At 35.7% G+C, this 7530-nt stretch overlaps 1 pseudogene; it reads left to right on the top strand.

Annotated features, from left to right (window-relative positions):
• Positions 1-1150: 1150 nt before the first annotated feature.
• Positions 1151-2541, top strand: LOC149260483 (uncharacterized; annotated as a pseudogene).
• Positions 2542-7530: the final 4989 nt, after the last annotated feature.

Genomic DNA, 7530 nt, shown 5'->3' on the forward strand with positions numbered 1-7530 from the left:
ATTCTTACTTCTTTCTTCTTCTTCGTCTTGTGCCTCGTTTGTGCGATTCTTGAAGACGGACGTGACTGCTATCTCGATGGGTTTTGAGTGCCCCCACACGTGATCAACAAACCATTCCAAGAACTGAACCAAAGGTTGCGAGTCGAATCTGTGACCAAAAGAAATGAGTAGTCCCGCTCTGCACACTGCCAGCTGCTCTTAGAATTACATTAGATTACCCTCATTGCTACCCAATCCCTCATTTTTCTCCTTTACTGATAAATCAGTAGAAGGTCTGCGTCTCTTGCCTTTTCTCCTACCGTCATAGACGTGAGCTCTGTTCTATTCTGGCTAATGTTACCACTGGTCAAACCCTACCCCAAGTTACAACTCTAGGTACGCACAGATGTGTTTTAATTTAGTTTTTATTAACCCATTTTAACCATGCTTATATTAAATTTATAGGTACAGACAGATTTTTTTAATTTAGTTCTTATTTTTAAATATTGTTTATATTAGATTTATTTTTTCATTAAACCTCCTGCATCCTGCATATTAAATTAATTTTTCATTTAAATCCACACTAATTTTTCGTTAAACTCTGCATCCTGCATGTTAAATTCATTTTTTTGACTACCGTCGGTAATCTTTGTAATTTTTGCATGCTGATGAATCTAATCAGCATGTTTGTAATTTAGTTTGTAATCAGTACAGTCGTGGTTTCCTCCGTAGGTTTAATTGTGTGCAAATATTTCTAAACATAACTTTTACATAATACTGTATCTCGCAAATAGATACATTGATTCATGCCCAATACTAATATCTCCAGAAGAGTATCTTTTTATTTTCTTATTTATCAAATTTGACTTTTGATAAGTTTCTTGGTTGCCTGTAATCGTGCGTAAATATTGTTCAAGTAACTGTGTGAATTACTAAAGATTTCTGGATTTTTTATGATATTTTTTAAATAAAATATTAGTTTAAAAATAATTAAAACAAAAACTTTAACCACTTAACCCTCTGATTTAAAAGGTTCGGCGTTATAATTTATTATTTATTGGTATATTACCTATCATTACCTTCGTCTTTTTTAAATAATTAGCACAAATCCATACCCAACCCAATACAAAGGATATTAATAATTATAAATAATAATAAGTGATGGTATTCAATGGCAATGGGATTAGATTCTAGTCGAGAAGTTGGGAACTTTCCGGAAGTGCCCAACAATTTCCGGTGGGCCACCAATTTCATTCAGTGCTTTCTTGGATTGGATTCTGGTCAAGGAGTTGGGAACTTTCCCCAAGTGCCCGACAATTTCCGGTGGGCTGCCAATTTCATTCAGTGCTTCCTTCTTCGCCATTTTCTGTTGCAAGATCACTGAAACTACTCTTTTCACAACGTCGACATCGAAGTTGTAAATAATGTTAAAAATGACACCAATATAAGCGAAAACTCAAATGAGATTACAGAAGTGCATGAGCTAAAGGCTATTGTGGATGTAACTGTTAATAACGCTAAGAAAATAGTTGAGACTATGTCGATGCAATGAAGACAAAGAAGCAAAACAACGGGATCAAACAAATGCTTCAACGAGAATGGGAAAAAACTAAAGATGGCTCAGAAGAATCAATAGACACACGACCTTGTGAGGCCATCAAAAGTAATAGACACAAAACCTGGCGAGGCCATTGAAAATAAGGAACTTAATAGACACACAACTTGGTGATTCCATCGAAAGTAAGGAGAGCCCCAGGGAAGTGCCTAAAGAAGCTACTCCTGAGAAAGAGCAATCTCCTACTGTTATCTCATTCCATCCTGTCGAGGCCATCAAATGTAAAGAACCTAATAATCTGGAGAGTCTGAGGGAAGTGTCTAAAGATAATATTCTTGAGAAAGAACCATCTCTTGCTGTTAACTAATCCCAACAATTGTCTGGCACTAGGAATACATTCATATGTATATCCAGTTTTTCCTTTTCGTTTATATTATTCTTGAAAGTTCGTGATTCCAACACAATAGGTTCTGCATGCAGTCAATGCCCTTTGGCTCTGCATCTAGTCTATGGACATTTATTGTGCCCTTTGGCTCTGCATCTAGTCTATGGACTTTTAGTGTTACAGGGTCATTGTTAGGTACAAAGGCACTTAGCTATAATGAGTTATGACCATCATGTACTACCAATGGTGGTGCTTCTTTTTAGCAATTTGGAGCACAATGACTGACAAGTTACAACGTTACAATTAGTGGAAAGTGGTTTGATAGCTTTGTAGGAAGTGCCTGTAGAGACGGGTTGAGAAAAAGAGAAAGCATTGTTCACAGTTTATGCTGCCTTATTTGAGTATATAATTGAGGGTTGAAAGAAATGTGGCAAGGGTGAACTAAGTTCACTATTTCTACAATAGAAAAGCAAGACTTGTTTATTCTAGTCCTTGCTGCCAGTTTATTCTAGACATGGAGTTGAGCAATATGGCCAAATGAGGTATCAATTTTGTTTACGTGAACATTGCTAGCGAATCCGAGGCAGTGGAAGCTAAGCTACTATATCCTGAACAGTGCTAGTGAATCCAAGACAGGGAAAGCTAATCTACTTTTGGGCACAAGTAAGAATTTCTAATGAGAATCCTATAACCGTTTCGATTACTGGAAAATTGTCAAGAGAAGATGTGAGAAGATGTTTTATTAGACTATGTTATCTGGTATATAGAGCAAAATCCTCTCTCAAATTTTCTGTGGCAGCTAGCAACGTTTCCATTCTAAACACTATTTGCTAAGCCAACGTTTCCATTCTAAACACTATTTGCTAAGCCTCACTGATTAGAGTGTTTTCCTCGGCTTGCCTATCTGGAATGATGAAATATATTCACATTAGGGCTCCAATATGTCAATGTTGCCAATTCTATATTATACATTGTTAGAGCCTCTGTTGAACACCGCCTGCGCATGAAATTGTAGTTAGAGCTTTTATTAAATTCAGTACATGTTGAAATAAACGGATTATACTTAATAGTGAATTGTAAACATGGCGATGAATAACTAAGAATTAAAAATCCTAATTACAAATTCATGAGACTATGTCAAATCCTACCAACCTAAAAATAAATCAGAAATTAATTCACTTAAAATAGTCATATATATGACTGCTATGTTTAATTTTTAAATAAAATTGTACCTGCTGATTCAAGTGTTCAGAGGCTTAAATGGACGTTGTAAAGAAGTTTGAAAGTTCAAACAGGTCCATAAGAAATACTATACTTTGAATCTGATAACTTGAGAACCTGATCGTCGACTTTGAATCTGATAACTTCAAAAGCTGATAGTCAGATGTTTCAGTCTTTTCAAGCAATAAACCAAACTTTAATCTGACGATGACAACTTTGCACCTACTGTGGAAGCAGCACAAATACAATCTTACTGGTATTTCATTTGGCAACATGTAATATTCATTAAAGAACATGTAATATTGTTTTTAAATTGCTTATTTTTATTATTTAAAATTTATTTTTAATATATAAATAAATAAAACCACATAACTTGATATCTGATTAAATTTAAGATAATAACATTCATTTTTTTTTTTCTTAAAAAAAAGTCAAAATCCTCTCCTAGTTAGACTGGCCAAAGAGAACTTGAACTAATTCTGATATTTCCAATACATCATTGTTGTTCTGAATTCATGGTTTTTATTAGAATATGCAACTGAATGTGGTGGAATTGCAGGATGTATTACGTTATTATGTATGATGGGATTCCTCCAAAGCCGTATTTTTTTGGATGTGGACCGTGGTAGTGATGTTCTCCACGCACTAGTTGTGCCAAGGTATGCAGCTTAGGTCAGTCTCGGCATTGCTTATTTCATTTTACTAATTTGAATAGATTGCAGAAGAATTCATACAATGCATAGTTAAGGTAGCATACCTCTTCGACTTGCTGATGATGTGCAGTACTTTGCTGAATTCTGTTTCATTCCCTGATATTATGTTCCCAAATTTTTTTAATAAGCCTAGTTAGCCTAGCGATTCTTTGCTGAATTTTGTTTCATTCCCTGATTTATGCTCCCTATTTTTTTTAATATGCCAAGTTAGCCTGCTAGACAATGATCAATATTTTAGCGAATTTGTGTTTCCTTATGTTTTTGAGTTTATGTTCCCAGATTTTCTAATAAGCCAACTTATGAGCTTTCTCACTCTCAATGTTAATTTTGCATTTTGGGTTGGTACCAGGCACATCACACTTGCTAGCAATCACCGGTATTTTTCCAAGTTTATGTTCCCTAAATTTGTTGAAACTCTGATTTTTAAATAAGCCAAGTTATTAGCCTGCCGAATGTCAGAGTTGGCTCTGCATTTTGGGTTAGTAGCCCATGCATTGCTTGCTTGCATCTTATCTCTGCTGTTTATGCATGCATTCCAATCTGGCAATTAGCACTCTGAATTTCTAGATATTCAGGATATTTGAGGTAGAAATCATGGATATTGACAGGACCCATTTGATACATATGGAAGTTTTTTATCTACTTGTTAGCATCTACATCATGGACTGCATTTGTTGTATGTTCTGTTCCCTTTTTGCATTTCTATCTTTTGGATGTCTTAGGCACTTTTTTAAGTTACTTGAGTTACTGTAATAAATGTATTTGACCCTCTGCATTCTCAGTTTTTTTGGTTATAAGTGACACTTATTATTTCCTTGAGTCATTCTATCTTGGGTTTTGCAGTTTGATGTATTTGATTCTCTGCATTCTCAGTTTTTTCGGTTATTAGTGGACACTTATTATTTCCTCAGGTCAATCTATCTTGGATTTTGCAGTTTGACACAACATGAGAGGGCTATGTCTTCTGTGCAGGGACCACATCCCTTGTACAAGCCAAAGAAATATTCCTTGCTGCCACACAAGGATCTTCCGTGTGCTGCTGTGCAGGCAGGGAGTGTCCATAATCACAACCATAAACGAGCTTCTCAAAGTTTGAGTATGCCGATCATAGTTCGTTTATAGGAGTCCTTGTTAGAGACTTTGTTTGGGTCTGGCTAAGCACTCAAACTTGGTTGACAGCAAATTCTGTTGTTTTGGGTATGTGATGCTTCTTTTAATTAATTTGTTTGTGTAAACTTTAAAGTGGAAATCATTTATTTAAAACAACTTTTAGAACTGTGAAAATTATTGAATTATGGAATCTGATAACGAAAATGTCACTACATATTTTAACAAGGCCTGATAGACCCCTCCTCCCTGGTATGGGGATGTAGGAAAAGAAAATGGAAAAGGTGTTTCAGGTGAAGACCTCACTGGTCATGGTGGGCGTAAAAATAAATTGAGGTGATATGACAGGTGTGAATATGATCAGCGGGGATCTTCAGAAAAGCTCCTTGCACTCATGGATGGTGTTTTGGGTATGTCAGTGCTATGGCGAGTCTTCCATCTCAATGGGCAAAGCAATGCCTCATCAAAAGATGTCACTGTATTTTTGGTGGAGGACGAAATGGGGGATGCATGTTCTTTGGTGACGATCTTGTATCCACCTCAGCCATAACTTGGTTACCTATGCTTGGTAGACCATCTATGTAGGATCAAAATAAATCCACTTTATCTGCTTGCTCTGTCTTTTCAATTGAAAGTTCAGCATAATTTCCTGAATACCTTTCTCAACAAATATTGCTAGCAAATCGAAGTTTGTCACATGTCAGAATGCATGTTTAATTTCAGTCTCAAGGAACATAACGTAAAATCATTTGTCAGTCTCACCGAGTTACTTTTCTTGAATGCTCTGATTCATCAGTGCCTTTTTGTTTTGAATTCATTTCTGTGCTGATTATTCCATTGTCCCAAAAATTGTGGAAACTGTATTAGCTCCTGTTTGTCTCCTTTCACATGCTTCAATACAAGAACCATAGAGACTCAGAGAGTATGAACACGGTTATTCATCATAACCTTGATTATATTGATGGGACAAAATTCCTATTTATCCACACCATGGTCATTTTAAGCTTCAGATTATACACAATGTCTATCTTTATCTTTATTTTATGTTCGACTTTACAGACTAAGTTGGTCATCCAGAGTTTCAACCTACTCAGACACGTCTGGGATGCATGTTCTTTGGTGATCTTGTATCCACCTCGGCCGTGACTTGGGTTTACCATCCTTGGCAAGCCATCTATGTAAGATCAAAATAAATCCACTGTCCGCTCACTCTGTCTTTTCAATTGAAGTTCAGCATAATCTCCTAGACGCAAATCTCAACAAATAAAGTTTTCACATATCAGAATTCATGTTTAATTTCAGTCTCAAATAACATAGCATAACATCATTTCTCAGTCTCACCGAGCTGCTTATCTTGAATACTATGATTCACCAGAGCCTTCTTGTTTAGAATTCATTTTGGGTTGATTATATCGTTGTCCCAGAAATTGTGGAAACTGTATGAGCTCTTGTTTGCTCTCATTTCACATGCTTCAATACAAGAACCATAGAGAGTCTGGATAAGGCTATTCATCTATAGCCCCTTGATTATATGGATGGGACAAAATTGCTCTATATCCACACCATGGTCATGGATGGGACTCTCAACATCTACAATTAATTCCTGTAATTATGATTTCTGTGCACTGAGATATAGCACTAGAACCATTATCCTTCTTGTTTCCGTTGGGAAGTTATTGTTCCTCCTTTGCATGGGTTGTTCATCTAAATAAGGAGGAGCAAATTGGATATGTTAATATCAGATTTATTTAGAGTTCAAATTATAAAAATTGTAGCTATGAGCATGATATTAGTATCCTGAATGTTTCCTCAAATTTGTGAAATGTATCAGATCTATTCCAGAAGGCTATTTGTTCGTCAATGTAAGCATGCGTAAGCTTTGACATACTGCGTGAGAACTCTCTTTCCACAAGACGAGATTGTAACGTAGGATAACATTCATGGATCAAAATTATGAAGCCTGCCAAGGAAGATATTGCCGCAAAAGCTATTTATTGAGTAAGTTAACTTATGTTGCCGCAAAAGCTATTTATTAATTAAGTTAACCATTGCTATGATTTAAAAAAAAATGCTGCGATAAAAATAAAACAACTGATGAATGGGTTTCAATGCACAGGAAAAACCTAATGTCTGATTGGGAATATTAAATGGCACTGCAATAGGTAATGTGGACACAAATATTTTTGGAATTGTCTGGCTGATTGTTTTACAAAGATCTCATGAATGACCTTGGGTGGGCTTGTATCCATAGCAGTTGAGGCATGAGCTTTATCGTAATATGCTGGTGATGTTATTACGATAAAGTAACAAAATTGTTTTGCATTTGCAGATATATCTTTGCAAGGGCACCTTGTTGTTTATGACAATGAGAAAAACCAGATGGGCTGGGCTCATACAGATTGGGAAAGGGATCCCAAGTTCGGAAACTTTTCCATATTTTATCTGCCAATCTTATTCTACAATATTTACTGCATTTTTTAATTTTTCATATAATTATGTAGTAATTAGTTTCCATATAAATTTGTGCATGAAAGAGATACAGAGAACTAAGAGTTGATAACTAACTTTTC

Source organism: Pinus tabuliformis, chromosome 6 (assembly GCF_031772625.1).
Source record: "Pinus tabuliformis cultivar Carrire ecotype Pingquan chromosome 6, CPIR1, whole genome shotgun sequence".
NCBI lineage: Eukaryota > Viridiplantae > Streptophyta > Pinopsida > Pinales > Pinaceae > Pinus > Pinus tabuliformis.